This window comes from Sylvia atricapilla, chromosome Z (assembly GCF_009819655.1).
Source record: "Sylvia atricapilla isolate bSylAtr1 chromosome Z, bSylAtr1.pri, whole genome shotgun sequence".
Classification (NCBI taxonomy): domain Eukaryota; kingdom Metazoa; phylum Chordata; class Aves; order Passeriformes; family Sylviidae; genus Sylvia; species Sylvia atricapilla.
The window spans coordinates 23,910,763-23,930,253 of NC_089174.1; the positions used below are offsets into that span (position 1 = coordinate 23,910,763).

A 19,491-nucleotide genomic window follows, 5' to 3' on the forward strand; every position below is an offset into this window, starting at 1 on the left:
GCCATAGAAACCCCTTCTGAGCACACACAAACCCGCTTGCAGCATTCTCCCTCTTCCCATGACACGAGAGTCACGAAGTACAGTCCACATCTTTCTCTGCCCCTATAGAGAACAAAAGGATTTCTTGCAAAATGACAAGAGGAACCGGGTGGGACAGATTCAGTTCTACCATTCGTTCCCGAGACGCCGTGCCCGGGACCAACCTTACGCCGGGCAGAATGCAAGATGGATCAGGGTTTCTCCCACACCCAAGGTACGACCCATGGGAATCCTGGCTGACCTGGATGTGCCAAAGGTGTCCTGCAAAATGACACCAGGGACCTGAAGGGGTGGCTTCAGTTTCCCAGGGACAATGGCCAAAGTTTTTTCCAAGACACCATGCCCATTGCCAGTTTTCCACCGTCCAGAATTGGAGACGGATCAGGGGTACTCCAAGACCCAAGGTACGAGCCATGGGAATCCTGGCTGGCCTGGGAGTGCGAAAGTTCTTAGGCAAAATGACACCAGGAACCTTGACGGGCAGGATCCGTTTCCCTGGGAAAAGGGCGGCCGTTCTTACCTAAGACGCCATGACAGGAGCATGCATCCTGCCAGGCAGAATTCGAGACGGATCAGGGTTTTTCCCAGATCCAAGGTACCACCCATGGGAATCCTGCCTGGCCTGGGAGTGTGTTGTGGTTTTGAAAACAAACCAAGTGAGAGGCTCTAAGTCAGAAATAAAATTTAATGACAAGAAAAGGAAAATAAAATAGAATAAAATAAAATAAATACAAAAAGAAAAACCACTGACAGAGTCAGAATACAACCCGATCAGGGTGATGGAAACAGTCCAGACGAGGTGGTCTTCCTGAAACAGAAATCTTGTAGAAAGGTCTGGTAGCTCCGGTCCTCTGGGAATCCAGTGGGTGAGGGCTGCTTCTACTGTCCCAAATCCCAGCTTATATCCAGGTGAGAATGCTTGGCTCTTCCCCATGGGCGGAGCATCTCACAATGGCATGATGAGTCATGAAGAAGGCATTGATGGGCCATTAAAGAGAGAGATAACTCCCAGAGGGAGTTATCTCTGAGTCATGCAAAAGGCATTGATGGGCCATTAACTGAAGATGGTGATAGAATACATCCTAAACTACAACCCAGGACAGAGTGCCAAAGGTCTCCTGCAAAATGACTCTAGAAAACAGGGTGGGAGGGTTTGGCTTCCCAGGGAAAATGGCCATCGTTTGTATTCAAGACGCCGTGACAGGGGACTGCATCCCGCCAGCCAGAATTCGAGACGGATCAGGGTTTCTCCCAGACCCAATGTATCACCCATGGGAATCCTGACTGGCCTGGGAGTGCCAAAGTTCTCCTGCAAAATGACACCAGGAACCTGTGGGGCGGGTTCGGTTTCCCAGGGAAAAGGTCCACCGTTCGTACCCAAGATGCCGTGACAGGGGCCTGCGTCCGGCCAGACAGAATTCGAGACGGATCAGGGTTTGTCCCAAACACATGATACTATTCATGGGAATCCGGCCTGGCCTGGGAGTGCCAATGTTCTCCTGCAGAATGACATCAGGAACCTGGGGGGGCGGGTTTGGTTGCCCAGGGAAAAGGGCCACCATTCGTGCCCAAGACGCCGTGCCCGGGACCGGCCTTACGCCGTGCAGAATTCGAGATGGATCAGGGCTTCTCCAAGACCCAAGCTACCACTCATCGGAATCCTGGCTGGCCTGGGAGTCCCAAAGTTCTCCTGCAAAATGACACCAGGAACCTGGGGGTGCCCATTCAGTTTCCGAGGGAAAAGGGCCACCGTTCGTATGCAAGACGCCTTGACAGGGGCCTGCTTCCCGCCAGCCAGAATTCGAGACGGATCAGGCTTTCCCCCAGAGGCAATGTACCACCCATGAGAATCCTGGCTGGCTTGGGAGTGCCAAAGTTCTCCTGCAAACTGACTCCAGGGACCAGGGGGTGAGGGTTTAGTTTCCCAGGGAAAATGGCCACCATTCCTATGCAAGACGCCGTTCCTCCTGGGGCCTGCATTCTGCCGGGCACAATTCGAGACCGATCAGGGTTTCTCCCAGACCCGAAGTACCACCCATGGGAAACCTGACTGGCCTGGGAGTTACAAAGATCTCCTTCAAAATGACATAAGGAACGTGGGGGGGCGGGTTTGCTTTCCCAGGGAAAATAGCCGCCATTCCTGCCCAAGACGCAATGCCTGGGACCAGCCTTCCGTCGACCAGAAATCGAGAAGGATCAGGGTTTCTCCCAGACACAAGGTACCACCCATGGGAATCATGACTGGCCTGGGAGTTCCAAAGTTGTCCCGCAAAATGGCACCAGGAACCTGGGGGGGTGGGTTTGGTTTCCAAGGGAAAAGGGCCACCATTCGTGCAGAATACGCAGTGCCTGGGACCGGCCTTACGCCAGCCAGAATTTGATCAGGGTTTCTCCCAGACCCAAGCTACCACCCATGGGAATCCTGAATGGCCGAGGACTGCCAAAAGTCTCCATCAAAATGACTCCAGGGACCAGGGGGGGCGGGTTTGGTTTCCCAAAGAAAATGGTCAACGTTCGTACCCAAGACGTCGGGCCCGCGTCCAGCGTTCCGCTGGACAGAATTTCAGACGGACCAGGATTTATCCCAGACGCAAGCTACCACCCATGGGAATCCTGGCTGGCCTGGGAGTGCCAAAGGTCTCCTGCAAAATGACACCAGGAACCTGAGGGGGCAGGTTCAATTTCCCAGGGAAAAGGTCCACCATTCGTGCCCCAGACACTGTGCCCGGGATCGTCCTTCCGCCAGCCACAAATCGAGATGGATCAGGGTTTCTTCCAGACACAAGGTACCACCCAAGGGAATCTTGACTGGCCTGGGAGTTCCAAAGTTGTCCCGCAAAATGGCACCAGGAACCTGGGGGGGCGGGCTCGGTTTCCCAGGTAAAAGGGTCAGCATTCGTGCCTAAGCAGCAGTGTCTGAGACCGGCCTTACACCGGCCAGAATTAGAGACGGATCAGGGTTTCTCCGAGACGCAAGCTACCACCCATCGGAATCCTGGCTGGCCGGGGAGTGCCAAAGGTCTCCTTCAAAATGACTCCAGGAATCAGGGGGGGCAGGTTTGGTTTCCCAAGGAAAATGGCCACCATTCGTTCGCAAGCCGCTGTGCCCGGGGCATGCAATCCTCCGGCCACAACTCGAGACGGATCAGTGTTTATCCCAAACACAAGCTACCACCATGGAGAATCCTAGCTGGCCTGGGAGCACCAAAGTTCTCCTTCCAAATGACACCAGGATCCGGGGAGGGGCGGTTTCGGTTTCCCAGGGAAAAGGGCAACCAGTCGTGGCCACGAAGCAGTTCCCGGGCCAGGCATTCCGCAGTCTAGAATTCGAGACAGATCAGGGTTTCTCCCAGACCAAAGCTACCACCAATGAGAATGCTAGCTGGCCTGGGAGTACCAAAGTTCTCCTGTAAAATGTCACCAGGATCCAGGGGGTGCAGGTTCGGTTTCTGAGAGAAAAGGGCTGCCATTCGTGCCCAAGACTCGGTGACTGGGACCGGCCTTCCGCCGGCCAGAATTGAAGACGGATCAGGGTTTCTCCCACACCCAAGGTACCACCCATGGGAATCCTGGCTGGCCTGGGAGTGCCACAGTTCTACAGCAAAATGACACCAGGAACCTGGGGGTGTGGTTTCGGTTTCCCAGGGAAAAGGGCCGTGGTTCGTGCCCAAGACTCCATGATCGGGCGGGCCTTCCTTCGGCCAGAGTTCGAGACAGATGATGGTTTCTCCACGACACAAGGTACCACCCATGGGAATCCTGGCTGGCTTGGGAGTGCCAAAGGTCTCTTGCAAAATGCCACCAGGAACCTAGGGGGGCTGGTTTGGTTTCCCAAGGAAAAGGGCCACCATTTGTGCATAAGACACAGTGCCTGGGACTGGCCTTACGCCGTGCAGAATTCGAGAAGGATCAGGGTTTCTCCCAGAGGCAAGGTACCAGCCTTGGGATTCCTGCCTGGCTGGGGACTTCCAAAGGTCTTCTTCAAAATGACTCTAGGGACCAGGGGGGGCGGTTTTGGTTTTCCAGACAATATGGTCATGGTTCGTACCCAAGATGCCGAGACTGCGGCCAGCAATCCGCTGGCCAGAATTCGAGGCAGATCAGGTTTTATCCCAGACCCAAGGTACCACCCCTGGGAATCCTGGCTGGCCGGGGAGTGCCAAAGTTCTCCTGCAAAATGACACCAAGAACCTGGGGGGGCGGGTTTGGCTTCCGAGTGAAAAGGTCCACAAGTTGTGAAGAAGACACAGTGCCTGGGACTGGCCGTATGCTGTGTAGAATTCGAGACGGATCAGGGTTTCTCCCAGACCCAAGCTACCACCCATGGGAATCCTGGCTGGCCTGGGAGTGCCAAAGTTCTCCTGCAAAATGACACCAGGAATCTGGGGGCCGGTTCGGTTTCCCAAGGAAAATGGCCATCATTCGTATGCAAGACATCGTGCCCGGGGCCTGCCTTCTGCCAGCCAGAATCCGAGACGGATGAGGGTTTCTCCCAGATGCAAGGTAAGACCCCTGGGAATCCTGGCTGGCCTGGGAATGCCAAATGTCTCCCGCAAAATGACACCAGGAACCTGGGGGGGTGGGTTTGGTTTCTCAGGGAAAAGGACCACCATTCGTGCCCAAGAAGCAGTGTCCAAGACTGGCCTTCCGCCAGGCACAATTCGAGATGGATCAGGGTTTCTCCCAGACCCAAGCTACCACCCATCGGAATCCTGGCTGGCCTGGGAGTGCCAAAGGTCTCCTTCAAAATGACTGCAGGAACCAGGGGGGAAGGGTTTGCTTTCCCAGGGAAAAGGGCCACCGTTCATATCAAAGACACCGTGTCCAGGGCCGGCCTTCCGCCGGCCAGAATTCGAGGCGGATCGGGATTTCTCCCACACCCAATGTACCACCCATGGGAATCCAGGCTGGCTGGGCAGTGCCAAAGGTCCCGATCATAATGAATCCAGGGACCAGGCGGGGAGGGTTTGGTTTCCCAAAGAAAATGATCAACCTTCGTACCCAAGACGCCGTGCCCGCAGCCAGCATTCCGCTGGACAGAATACAAGACGGATCAGGGTTTGTCCCAGACCCAAGGTAACACCCATGGGAATCCTGGTTGGCTGGGGAGTGCCAAAGCTCTCCTGCAAAATGACACCAGGAACCTGGGGGGGCGGATTCGGTTTCCCAGGGAAAAGGGCAACCATTTGTGCCTGAGAAGCAGTGTCCGAGACCGGATGTACGCCGGCCAGAATTCGAGACGGATCAAGGTTTCTCCCAAACCCAAGCTACCACTGATGGGAATCCTGGCTGGCCGGGGAGTGCCAAAGGTCTCCTTCAAAATGACTGCAGGAACTAGGGCAGGAGGATTTGGTTTTCCAAGGAAAAGGGCCACCTTTCGTATGCAAGACGTCGTGCCCAAGGCCTGCCTTCTGTTGGGCACAATTCGAGATGGATCAGGGTTTCTCCCAGACCCAAGGTATCACCCATGGGAATCCTGGCTGGCCGGGGAGTGCCAAAGTTCTCCTGCAAAATTACACCAGGAAACTGGGGGGGCGGTTTCGGTTTCCCAGGGAAAAGGGCCGCGGTTCGTGCCCAAGGATCCGTGACCGGGCGGGCCTTCCGCCGGCCAGAATTTGAGACGGATCAGGGTTTCTCCACGACACAAGGTACCACCCGTGAGAATCGTGACTGGCCTGGGAGTGCCAAAGATCTTAGGCAAAATGACACCAGGAACCTGGGGGGGGTGCGTGTGGTTTCCCAGGTAAAATGGCCACCATTCACGCAGAAGACGCAATGCGCAGGACTGGCCTTCTGCCATGTAGAATTCGAGATGGATTAGGGTTTTTCCCAGACCCAAGGTACCACCCCTGGGAATCCTGACTGGCCTGGGAGTGCCAAAGCTCTCCTGCAAAATGACACCAGGAACCTGGGGGGAAGGGTTCGGTTTCCCAGGGAAAAGGGCCAGCATTTGTGCCTAAGAAGCAGTGTCTGAGACTGGCCTTACGCCGCCAGAATTCAAGACTGATCAGGGTTTCTCCCATACCCAAGGTACCACCCATCAGAATCCTGGCTGGCCTGGGAGTGCCAAAGCTCTCCTGCAAAATGACACCAGGAATCTGAGGGTGCGGGTTCGGTTTCCCAGGGAAAAGTGCCACCATTTGTGCCCAAGACACCGTGCCTGAGACCGGCCTTACGCCGGCCAGAATTCAAGACGAATCAGGGTTTATCACAGACAAAAGGTACCACCCATATGAATCCTGGCTTGCCTGGGAGTGCCAAAGGACTCTTGCAAAATGACACCAGGAACCGGGGGGGGGCCGGTATGGTTTCCCAGTGAAAAGGGACACCGTTTGTATCAAAGACGCTGTGTACAGGGACGGCCTTTCGCCACCCAGAATTCGAGACGGATCAGGATTTCTCCCAGACACAAGGTACCATCCATATGAATCCTGGCTGGCCTGGGAGTGCCAACTTTCTCCTGCAAAATGACACCAGGAACCTGGGGGTGCGGGTTCGGTTTTCCAGGGAAAAGAGACACCATTCGCACAGAAGATGCAGTGCCCGGGACCATCCTTTCGCAGGCCAGAATTCGAGACGGATCAGGGTTTCTCCAAGACCCAAGGTACCACCCATGGGACTCCTGGCTGGCCTCGGAATGCCAAAGGTCTCCTTCAAAATGACTCCAGGAACCTCGGGGTGGCGGGTTTGGTTTCCCAGGGAAAAGGGTCGCCGTTCGTACCCAAGACGCCGTGCCCAGGATCGGCCTCCCGCTGGCCAGAATTCAAGACGAATCAGGGTTTCTCCGAGAACCAAGGTACCACCCATGAGAATCCTGACTGGCCTGGGATTGCCAAATGTCTCCCGCAAAATGACACCAGGAACCTGGGGGGGCGGGTTTGGTTTCCCAGGGAAAATGGACACCGTTTGTATCAAAGACGCCGTGTCCGGGGCTGGTCTTCCACCAGCCCGAATTCGAGACGGATCAGGGTTTCTCCCAGACCCAAGGTACCACCCATAGGAATCCCATCTGGCCTGGAATTGCCAATGTTCTCCTGCAAAATGACACCAGGAATCTGGGGGGCCAGTTCAGTTTCCCTGGGAAATGGGCCACCATTTGTGCCTAAGACACAGTGCCCGGGACCTCCGTGACATTCTGCTTTCCAGGGACCCTAAACTGGACACAGCACTCCAGCTGTGCCCACAGCGCTGCCCAGCACATGGGGACAGTCAGTGCCCTGCTCCTGCTCTTCCCCTACTGCTGACACAGGCTCAGATGCTCTTGGCCTTCTTGGCCGCCTGGCCTCAGGGTGTGCTGCTGTTGACAGGCACCCCTGCCCCCTGTGTTCCCACACAGCTCCCCAGGCACACAGGTGCACACTGGACTTTCCATGCAGCATCCAGAATTTCTACATGGCCTTGCCGCTCTTAGCAGCAGCACAAGACATTAGGCAAGGGGCCTTGCAGCTCCACCCCCCACTGCAGGCTCCAATGCAGTTTTCAAAGCTGCAGACTTCCCCACAGAATGGAGCAACAGAAACTTGCTGCTTCTGGGGTTTGCCTCACAAAAAGGATTCAAAAGCACATGGTTGGTTTCTATTGCCACACGGCACAACAGCGGCCCCCACAACCTCAGGGACAACAGAATCGTCTTCTTCGTAGAAGTGAAGAATGAGGCGACAAAACTGCACCACACTGCCACAAGGCAAACACAGGCCTCCCAAATGGGAAAACAAACAAAGAAAACCTTGTGGCCCCCAGAAGGAGTCCCTGCACCCTTGGCCATAGCTCTGCAGAAGCCAAGCCCTAGAGCTTCAGTGGGCCAAGTCGCCAGATGCTCACGTGCAGCACCAGCCCTTTGGTGCCTCAGCATGGCAGATCAAAGCCCATTTTGCAGCTGTCCCTGCCAGGGGGGAAACGCTGGGTCCTGCCAGGACTGCAGCTCTCAGCATCCTCAGACAGCAGCAGCAGCAAGTGCTGGCTGGGCAGAAACTTGCACCTCCGGAGGCCTTGCACGAAAGACAGCACCCTCCAGAACTGACACTTACCATATCAGGGATATCTGGATTTTGTTTGAAAACACATGGTGTCCTGCGGTGATTTCCCATGTTTTGCTCCTTTATCGCCTCTTCTCCAGCAGAAGAGAGAGGCTTCTGAGATACTGATATCAGTTTTCTACTCTGTGGACAGAGGGAATCATGAGGACCACTCCATAGTCTATCAGGTAGAAGCTTCTTGTGTTTCAGATGTACCAGCCCCTCTGCTAAGAGTAATCACCAGCTCTGATTGCCATGTGCGATCCTAAGTCACTTGACTAAATGAAAAGGGGCTGATTCAACAGAACCCCCCATGCCTCTGTGTTCAGTGTTCCCCCCCGGCTACCATGGGCAAGCAATGTCCTCTCGATAAAACACAGCTTTTAGTCCTTTACATCTCTGAAATGAAGAAGGGGGATATATCCTTGTACACTGTCGCTATTTCTGATGCAGTAATGGAAATGGAATTTCTTTCATTTTACCCGACTGCCTCTTTTCTATAGTGTTTTTCCAATTTACTTTTCGGGTTGTCTTTCTCAAAATTGGCCCATGTGAGCAATCTACTTTGTTTTAAAGATTAAATCTGTAACTATTTCTTGGGCAGCAAAAGTTATGTAGAAGGAAGAAGAAAAATGAAGAGGGTATGTACGAAACAGCACAAGGTTTAGAAGTCATGTACAAAGTAAAACAAAATATGACTAACAACTGCAGGATGTGAGAAACTGGATGAAAAGCAGAAAAAAGAACTGTGTAATCTGCTGTGTATGCAAGAATATTAAACCAGTAGGACCTGAAGAATCAACATGTGCTTTTAAGCAGCAACCAATTGGGAAGTAGCATTAAATGCATGATTAAGGCTGAAAACTCTATAAAGAGACAATAGTTCTGCAATAAATGGCTCACTTTGATCATATTGATCATGGAGTGATGCCTCATTCTTGATTCTCCCACACTTTCCAAGCCCACCTTCACTGTTCTTAAACACCGGGAACATTTCATATTCCTTTCTCACTCACCTCAGGATTGGCACCTCTGAATACACGGGTCAGGCGACCTGCAGTAGGTGAGGAAAATGAACCAGATTCCTTGAGAAAACTGCCTGGGCTAGTGAATTGCAGTGAACAAATCAACCCAAACAGTGAGTATTTTCCATTTCACAGCATCCCTCCAGGAGACACAGTTCTTCCACACAGCCAGCAAGAGAACAGGACAATATTTTTAGCTGTGCCTACACTTTGGCCTGTTTTGCCAGTAAATGAATACAAACTTGATAATGCAAATTGTTCTTTGACACTCAGGGCTCCTGTTCTACCAATCACATAAAGCCGCTTTTCCCCCCTGTTTTTCAGGCACTTTGTTTTCTTTGTAATCAGTTGCATGCACTCATTCTCATTAACTTGCTGAAAATATTTGTCCAGAAAAGCTTCCCCAAAATCACTGTGAGCTGTGGTAGTTCTGCTGTGAAACAGCACAGCAGCAGCTCCTGGGTTTAGGAGCAGACACTCACTGCTTTGGAGTTTGCATTTCATTGCAAAGGGAATCACTGTTTTAGCACTCAGTAAAGGGCCAGTTAGAGAGTCATATCCTCTCCTGACAAAATTTAGAAAAAATAAACTTCCTCTGAATTCTGGGAACAACTGCAGAGCTTTTAGAAGGCCTTCTGAGAAAGTCTCTCAGTCTACATTTTCAATGTTGTCCTTGATCCTGCCAGCTGAGGAAATGACAGACTTGGCTGCCACAGACTCACTCATGGACGGAACAGAACCCCTGCAGGTTCCCTTGCAAATGCTGCCCCCGTGGCTAAGAATACTCCCTTTTTAGCTGAACGTGTTGACAGGAGCTTTACGAAACCAATGGCATCCTAATGGTCTTCCAAAATCCACCCAGTCACTTGGAAAGAACAGGAAGACATATAAAAAAGCCCGGTTAGGTTACACCCAAGGAAAAACTGTACTTACGTGCCAGGTTGGTCACATAATAGGTTGAATAAGAAATGCCATACACAGCGCAAACTGCTGCAGCAAGATGGCGAATCATTTTAATGCTGCTCTGCAAGTTTGCAGGCTGTACTGAAATGTAAGACAATACAAGCGCCTGTCAGTGCTCAGCTGACCACTGACAAAAGCATCAACCAGGAGGACACTCCTGCATTGAGCAAGCCCAAGAGCCGCTCTGACACTGAGGCCTTCCGTGCACCGAGGCAACCTTCTGATGTCACCACAACCACATGGCAACCCTGCCTTGACATCACAAAGCAAATGCTCTGCGTTGGTCTGTGAATTTATGCAAAGCAACCCAACCTTCTCTACAGCAAACACAAAATAGCCTGGGAAGTTCTCCTCTGTCACAAAGCAGCACAAACTCACCTGGTTGGCCAAACCTGTTTTTCAAGGGACCTGAGGGTCAAAGCAAGAGTGGCCAGAGCTCCTCCAGCCTGTACCCCAATTGAGCACTCTGATGGCACCAAAGCAAAAGAAAGCAGACCAAGCAAATGGCCCAAAGCATTGCACGGAACCAGGAGAGAAAGTGCTATTGGTAGAACAGCTGAAATCATTCCTAACAAATCTCCCCAGATATGTGCACACTTATTGGACATGCCCAGGGCTCCTATGTATGTACACCCCTGCCTTTTTATTCCCCTGTAGAAGCAGTCGAACTGGCAGGATCTGCCCACTACCAGCAGCTGCTCCAAGGTGTGAGTGAACACGGCTTCTCCGTCTAGCAAACCAACATTGCAGGTGGTGCTGATTCCCAGAGGCTTCTGCGTCCCACTCGAAGCCAAGGCAGGAGCGGGCTGAAAGGCGCTGTCGCTGCTGCTGCTGTGTGCCAGAGAGCCCCGGCTGGGCAGGGCACGGCGCCCACTGTGCTGTGCGCTCTTTCTCCCGCCAGAGCTGGGCACACCTGGGTACAAATCATGATGACTTGTGGGGAAACCAAAGGGTTTGTAGGGACTGCGTTGCTCTGCACACACCTGGGTCACTGGCAGCACAGAGTTTTGGCCCCCAAAAATGTAAACCAGAGGGAAAGAGCTGGAAAAGGTTTCATTTTCACCTTTCTTCTCTGCTCAACAGAAATCGCCAAAGTGAAAGTTAGCAAGTAGGGCCCGATCCCTGCTGCCAGCTCTGTGTGAGAGAGGAGGCGTTCCTTTCTTTTGGCACTGGGTGCGCGGGGAATCACTTCCCTAACACATGCATACCCAGCAATCTCACCTACTAGTCTGTATCCATGGAACTGAGACATATGCAATGTCTGCTGAAACTCGCCATCTAAAAATTCCCTCCAATTATTTGACATATTTAAATCACTTCTAGAATTTATTGACATGAGAGTAGGAGTGTCCTGAAGACCCTTGGCAGCCGTTTTCACAGGTTCAGGAGGAGAACAAAATAACCTAAGACACAATGGGGGTTGCAAAGCACATTTATTCTGTTAGTTGCAGTGGCAGATAAGACATCCCAACCCCTGGATTCCCAAAAATCCACGGAGTAGGAGGAGTTGGAGCATGGTGCTCGGCTGGAGGGGCAGGTAGACAATGCACTTACAGGACATCACCTGGATTAAAGCCGTGTGCATCTCATCCTTCTCACCCCTCCACCCCAAAACCAGGCCTTTTATCTCCTGCCCAGAAGTGGAGCTGTCCCAGTTATAGCATCAGCTCGTACACAGCCGGCGCAGGAGATGAGGCCATGATGGCTCACAATACCAACCCCATGCCAACAGCGGCTCCGTAACGCCTTGCTCCTCTTTCAAAGGTTAACTGCCCACCTGTTGACCAAGACACTGTTTCTCTTTCAAGGGCCAAGTTCCCATCCTACTACACAATACAGCTTTCTTCATTGTCTTGTCAACCTGCCCAAACATGGATCAAATATGGCAGGGCCTCGGACACAACTCTGCTCACTGACACAGTGATTTGGGGCATATCCCCTTCCTCAAATTCTCCTTTGGTGGTCAAGAGCCTCCAAAAACCTCTTTCTTCCCTTGAATGCATTCCAGCATTCAAGGGACGAGATTAACCACCTCGTAAGTGGTTCTTAACAGGACCACTCTTCTTATTTTCCAGGCTAAGAGTGCCACTTGCACACGGTAATCACTGCAATGGGAGAATACAGGGTACAGCACTGTCTCTTAAAGCTAAATAAGATTAACCTCTGTTTGTTACACCTGAGCATTTCCCCAATACCTCTCCTTCCTTTTCTGAGTTGGTTTGGTTCTTTTTCTGGGAACCAAACACAAACATTTCTTCAATCAGTCCGGAAAGGCATTCCTGAGTAAAAGCCAGATTGTGATTTTCTTTTAGAAATCAATAAAGAAAACACAGATTGCCTGCTGAAATTCTGCTCTCTTCCAAACCAGTCCACTACTCAAGCACAACTCTCATGCACATGCCTGGTTCTCTCTCTCCCAGCAGCTCCGTGCTTGCTATGTGCAGAGAGCACAAAGCAGGCTGGCTTGGTGCCACCGAATATTTCTGTAAAACACTCTACATTTCACGCCTTTGCTGTGGCTCAGTACAGAGCTCCAGGACCGCAGGCGCCTCCTCCCAGAGCTGTGTGAGGCACTGGCTCCTGCAGATCTGGCCTGACAAGCTGTCACCGCCTCACTGGCCTCGGTTCCCCGGCAGAGCTGCCGCGCCTGAAGGACGCTGCCCTATGCTCCAGCCTGTGGAGCAGCCCGGCTCCCTCCCCCTGTGCCCAGAGTGCTGCACACACTGCTCACCCTTCCCAGGAGCTCCAGGGCAGCCGGCACAAGAGTAGGAATCCTCAGCCAGGGCTGCAGCCCTTGGCTGCTGTTTGCCTTTCTCTCCTCCCGTGCAGACTGCAGGCGGCCAATGCCACCCGTCTGTGCTGTGCCCAGCTTGGCTACGCTTCCCCTCGGGAGCAGCCAGCTGCCCGCTGGGCTCTGAGAGCAGAGCCTTCACCCGGTCCTGGGAAGAAGCAACCAGGGCCTTGCTGCTGCCTCCTGCAGCTACAAGGGCCTCCTTCCAGCCTGCCCCTGCCCAGGCTCAGGCTGCTCCGGGCTCTGCCAGGGGCCTCCGCCCTGGCCAAGGCTGGGCCCACTCTCACCTCACAGTCGCTGACAGCTCTGCACCGCAGGAGACCTCTCCGAGCACCCTCATTGATCTTTCTGACTTCTCACTTGAGCAAGACTCTCCTGCAGCCAAAGAGACTGCACTTCGGGATACCCAATCCAAGTGGCAGGAGCCCAAATGCTCTTGAGTCGCAGCTGAAGACCTGCATCTGCACACGATCTTTGGGATGCCTCGCTCCTCCTTTGCTTTTGCCTGCAAATGCCACTGCCCTTTCTGCCTCAAAGAGAAGTACCACAGGTGTGCAAAATACGGCCAGCAGGGCGCATTCCAAAGGCACGGTGGTCTGGAGAGGAAGAATGAAGAAGAGCCTTCCGCACTTTCAAGGCACACCAGAGAAGCCCTAAAGGACACTTTGCACCTTTAAGAGACATCTCAGAAGGAAATGTTGAGCTTTCTCACAAGGTCAGATGGAGGGGAATCTTCCATATGAATTTAGGTTTCAGAAACTTCATTTATTTACGATCCTGCTCTGCAATCCTACCCTAAGCTGGTTGGGGAATAAATGGTCCTGATGTAATTATCACAGTCTTGTCTCCTTCTTTCTCTTCACTGAAATGAGTGACATCGGGATAGAAGCAGGCTTAGATGATATTACAGGTGTTCAATCACAAAGTGCCCCAAGATCTCTTCAGGTATAGAGGCTCAACATCATTGGCATGGAGACAATTGATGAAGTTCTAAAATACTCTCCACTGGAAGAAAGGGGCATTCAGAGCCCCTTTGAATGTTCTCAAATATTGCCCTCACTCAGTCCATTTCATCTCCTTCCCCAGAAGAAGGCTATGGCATTGCTGGCCATGCCTCTGTCAGCAAAATAAATAAGTGGCAGAAAATTTAGGAAAAGAACTAGACTTCAAAGTCCCCATAGGTCTGTGCAGGAATCAACATCTGTGTCTCTCTGGGAAGACCAGCTGTGACAGACTATTTCTGAGAAAACTACAAAACTGACAGAGTTTCCATAGGGACACTTTAACCCTCCTTCTCTTTAAAACCTGTTGAAGTACCTTGCCTCCAACATTTGTATATGTGTTTTACAGAACACTTGCAAAAGATATGGATATTCCTCATCTCACTGACAAGGTGAGACCATGATCTCCAAGCAGTCCTGGGAGTTGCTTCAGCTGACAGTTTAGAGAAGCCCATATGCACTCCTCTGTAACCCACCAAAACAAGGTGATTTGGAGAGGGGGTTGTCCAAACATTTACACCTTTGACAGTATAAGGAAAAGAGTTTGCATTAACAAGGAAGTTTGGAAAACACCCCTATACTTATCAGAAAGAATTGCCATGTGCTACAATATTTTCATAAAATGTGCATAATTTCCTAGTAGCAGTAGTGGGCTTCCAACTTCTATGGATAGAATTAATTCAGTGGGCAAACCTAAGTCTTAAAGAAAAGAATTGACCAGAAGAAAACCACTCCAAATATGGTATAAGCACCAATGAGAGAAGGAGTTATCAACAGTGCAATTTTTTTATTGCTAAATTACCATACTAATTTCTTTCAACTTCTTAAACTTAGTAATCTTCTTTTAAACAAATAGTCTACTGCTCATTTCTAATATAACCTACTGCTCTATACAAACTTAAATAGTCCTAAAAACCGAATCTTCTATTTGAAATAAAAAATCTAGAGCCCATAGATTTTGGCAGGCTAAAGCAGATATCTGATGCCAGGACTCCACTTACTGCTTGTCAAACTCAGATATGCGGCTCTGAATATGACAGCTTTTTGTGGAGGTAATGGCACCTGCTCTTCATTTCAGAGTAGCTGGGGCTACCCTGTGAGGGAGAAATCAAAAGAAAATTAGGGCATCCAAACACTTCTGCACAGTTTAGAATCTGATGTACTTTGCTTAAAAATGCCTTGAGCCAGAGTCAGCAGTAACCACATCCTGCAGGTCTGGTGTCATGCATATCTGTTCTAACTGCTGATAATCTGCTAGTATGAAGCAGCATCCTCAAGGGAAAAAAAACATGAAGAATGTTTTACTACCACCATAAAATGCAAACTTTGGTAAAACACTGAAAATACACTCTGTTTGACTTTAGAGATTTTTGTTTCTGTGAGCCACCATTCTTCTGGGAGGTCAGCAAAAATAAATCCCCAAGTCACAGTATCACTCAAGAGCTGTAATTAAGCTTCTCAACAGGCAACAGAAGGAGCAACGCTCTAAGACTCTGCTTGGGACACCTCTGACCTTAATGCTTGTTCATAGATAGCCCAAAATGGGTTTTTTGGGCAGGGTCTTGAAAAATCAGAGCCGGCCCAAATGGTGTCTGAGCATATATGCCAGTTCTGCAGTTTCCCTTTGTCTCACTCAGAGGCTCCATGGAATCCAAAATACGGCTGTGATGAAACACAGTCTTCACAGTTTTATCCTTCTTTATCCATTGTTCATGAAACTGTCTGAAATTCATTTTGTCAGACTGAGAATGTAAATTTCAGTATTCCTCATACTCTGGATTGAAGTCATCCTTCTAGCGCTAACGTTGCTCCAAAGAGACAATGGCTTGATATTTTATAGTGGGAAAATGTGACCATTTTTCTATGAGTGTGATGTAAGAGAACATTCTGCTATGTTTCTATTCCATAAAGCACACATGCAATAATACGTTAAGCATGTGGTGAATGTCAAACACAGACACTCAAGCTTTTGGTCAGCTGCTCTGGGACTGACTGTTTCTACATGCAAGCAGGTGTGCATCAAGTGAATATAGTCAGGTAACTCTAGAGATCTGCCACATTTCTTACTTTTAGTTACTAATATTTTACATTGTAGAGGTTTTCTTCATTAGCAACCAGAGCACATTTAGAAAACATTGGCACTGATTTCAAGTGTCAAAGGACCAACAAAAAGAGCAGCTTCAGGAAGAGGAGATATATTGCTAAATTATATTCTCTTCCTATGTGGGGAAATAAACCAAGTTACATTTACTTTTGAAAATCCATCTGCAAGACATTTTTGGCAAGGACTGCATTTTTTGAGTTGGGTGCACAGAGTTGGACTTTTGAGCAACATTTATGTCTGTCTAAAGGCAAAGTGGAGTTAATGTGAAAATTTGATTCTTCTAATGAACATCACTGGCCGCTGAAGTGAGGTACTTGTAAACACAGCCAAAAAAGCAAACTCTAGAAAAGTCTGAAACACAACAACAAAACCCCAAATCACATTAGCTTCTAAGGAAGGCAAAACTCATTAATGCTTAAAGCCACTGATAGGAGTAAAACCCTAATTCCCTTCTCCATCAAAACAACCTAAATGCCATTTATCAAGCTGTATTCATGATACAAATACGAGATGAAGTGGCAATGAGAATAATAGATGCCACTTCCCAACATTGCCACACTAATGCTTCTGCTCCTCTGGGCCTGAAGACGTGCTTCTTTTTAGATGACAAAACACTCCCCACATGAGAATAAACCAATCAAAGCATCCTGAGATAATTTGCTACAAACTGTAAATCTTTATCAAGTTGAAATTCAATACCAGGATAGACAACAGCTTGTGCCAGTGATGCATCCCAGGCCAGACTCACACCTCTTAGACTGCACGGTTTTGAAAAGAAAACTACAGATGTCTTTCAACATTTTGGGAGGTACCAGGGAAGCAGTAGCCTGGACTACTGGCTTCAGCCCAGAGACATTCCCTAGGAAGAGCCCTAGCACAGGCCTCATTCAACTGCTCCCGTGCATGGCCAGACTTGTGCCAAACATGCTTATCTTGTGTCTGACAGCATGACTCTTCCCCAGTTTTCTACAGTTATGTCCTTTACAAATTATTGTTAAAGGGGATGGAAGTAATTTTTAGATAAAATATCTTATTCTAAACCCATATAACAAACACAGTTTCAAGGATTTTTCTTTCTTAAAAATTAACAACCTTTTCTGCTGTGGATTTTGAAACCATTTTTTGGCCCAAGAACTGAAATGTAATATCTATTATTCACGCTATGGTGTTTGTAACTGACATTAAATTCTAAAAGTGCCATAGAAACAAGCACAATAAGTGCCAGTTCTGGAGGGTGCTGTCTTTCGTGCAAGGCCTCTGGAGGTGCAAGTTTCTGCCTAGCCAGCACTTGCTGCTGCTGCTGTCTGAGGATGCTGAGAGCTGCAGTCCTGGCAGGACCCAGCGTTTCCCCCCTGGCAGGGACAGCTGCAAAATGGGCTTTGATCTGCCATGCTGAGGCACCAAAGGGCTGGTGCTGCACGTGAGCATCTGGCGACTTGGCCCACTGAAGCTCTAGGGCTTGGCTTCTGCAGAGCTATGGCCAAGGGTGCAGGGACTCCTTCTGGGGGCCACAAGGTTTCTTTGTTTGTTTTCCCATTTGGGAGGCCTGTGTTTGCCTTGTGGCAGTGTGGTGCAGTTTTGTCGCCTCATTCTTCACTTCTACGAAGAAGACGATTCTGTTGTCCCTGAGGTTGTGGGGGCCGCTGTTGTGCCGTGTGGCAATAGAAACCAACCATGTGCTTTTGAATCCTTTTTGTGAGGCAAACCCCAGAAGCAGCAAGTTTCTGTTGCTCCATTCTGTGGGGAAGTCTGCAGCTTTGAAAACTGCATTGGAGCCTGCAGTGGGGGGTGGAGCTGCAAGGCCCCTTGCCTAATGTCTTGTGCTGCTGCTAAGAGCGGCAAGGCCATGTAGAAATTCTGGATGCTGCATGGAAAGTCCAGTGTGCACCTGTGTGCCTGGGGAGCTGTGTGGGAACACAGGGGGCAGGGGTGCCTGTCAATGGCAGCAGACCCTGAGGCCCGGTGGCCAAGAAGGCCAAGTGCATCCGGGCCTGTGTCAGCAGTAGGGGAAGAGCAGGAGCAGGGCACTGACCGTCCCCCTGTGCTGGGCAGCACTGTGGGCACAGCTGGAGTGCTGTGTCCAGTTTAGGGTCCCTGGGAAACAGAACGTCATGGAGGGGCTGGAGTGTGTTCACAGGAGGACAAGGAAGCTGGGGAAGGCTGTGGACGACAAGCCTAGGGAGGAGCTGCTCAGGAAGCTTTACCATTTTTAAAGTGTCTCAGCATTCTCTTAGTTCATTCAGGTGCTTAGGTACTGTTGGGAATGCCCTTTTCACTTCTTCCGTTTCTTGTTGTGTTTTTTTTTTCCTGGGTTTTTTTTTCCCTTCTTTTTTCTTTTCCTGTGTGCACAAGCCCAGTTCTTTTTCTCTTTTTTAGCAGTTCTCTTTATCTGCAGTTTTTCTGCCCTTCTCGAGTATTAGAAATTATTTCTCTTGATATTTAGTCTGTAATGTTGCAGCTCTTTGAAATGCAGCATTTTTGCATGAGAATATGTAAGTTTTGGCAGGGACATTTATGCTGATGGAACAATCATTTTGCTAAGCCAGCCACTTGTCAGCCAGCTTCCTCATCACTTTCAGGTTAATACGTCCTGTGCCTTTTGGCATCCCAAGCTATCTGCATGTTGTTTTTAAGAATTGAGAAGGAAATCAATATCCTGGCATTCCATTTGGTCCTTAGAAATCACAGGGAGTGGGAGGAGCTGTTCTTCATTTCTGATTACAGCCACTTTAGCACCATCAGTGTAATCAGGTCCAAGAGAAGAAATTGCTAGGGCACAGATGCACAGAGAATGCATCTCTCAGAGTAGTGCTCTGTGTCTGATCACATTCCATAATGACCTACACATTCTATCTATCCATCCATCTATCTATCTATCTATCTATCTATCTATCTATCTATCTATCTATCTATCTATCTATCTCTTGATCTCTCCCTCTGTCTATCTATCCATCTATCCATCTTTCTGTCTATCTAACATCTACATGATTGAACCTTCCCAGCTCTGGTCCAAAGCCTTTGGAGCTGCAAAGTTCACCTGAAGGCATCCTTTTCAAAAGAAGGGGAGAGACCAGTTCCATTGACCAATTCTGAGTAGGCAGAGATGTTTCCTGCTGTAGACATGGGGATTTTTCCCCTCACAGCTGTTTTCCTCTTCCAGCCTCATCTTCCCTGAAGCCCCCAGTTAATTCTTTAAATGTCTGCCTGTCCCAGCAAGGTAGAAAAATTCCATATTTTAGGTGGTGTTTGGTGACTCTGGGCATACATGCATTCCATGGATCATTGTTTCTTTCACTGGCATCCTCAGGGGTGTTTAAGTTAATTTGCTGATGGGGCCTAACGAGGGTCTCTGTTACTGCCAATCAGAATTCTCAGTCGACAAAAGAGAATTTTGAGTTTTGAGAATAAACACCTTGGACCTTCGCCATCAGCTGAGGTGGCTCCAGAGGCTCTCTAACCTCCTTTAGAAGATTTTTGCACACATCCTTATCTCCTGAATGTGCAGGATTTCCAACAAGAGTGTAGATGTCAGAAAGGCAGGAATGGTGGTGCA

At 49.8% G+C, this 19,491-nt stretch overlaps 1 long non-coding RNA gene across 1 annotated transcript in view; it reads right to left on the reverse strand.

Moving 5' to 3' along the window:
* The window catches only part of LOC136374088 (uncharacterized), a 212,896-nt gene extending 194,046 nt beyond the window's left edge, over positions 1-18,850 (reverse strand). Inside the window, exon 1 of the long non-coding RNA XR_010745820.1 lies at positions 18,785-18,850. This is a non-coding gene — a long non-coding RNA (uncharacterized lncRNA). The remainder of the gene's footprint in view (positions 1-18,784) is intronic.
* Positions 18,851-19,491: the final 641 nt, after the last annotated feature.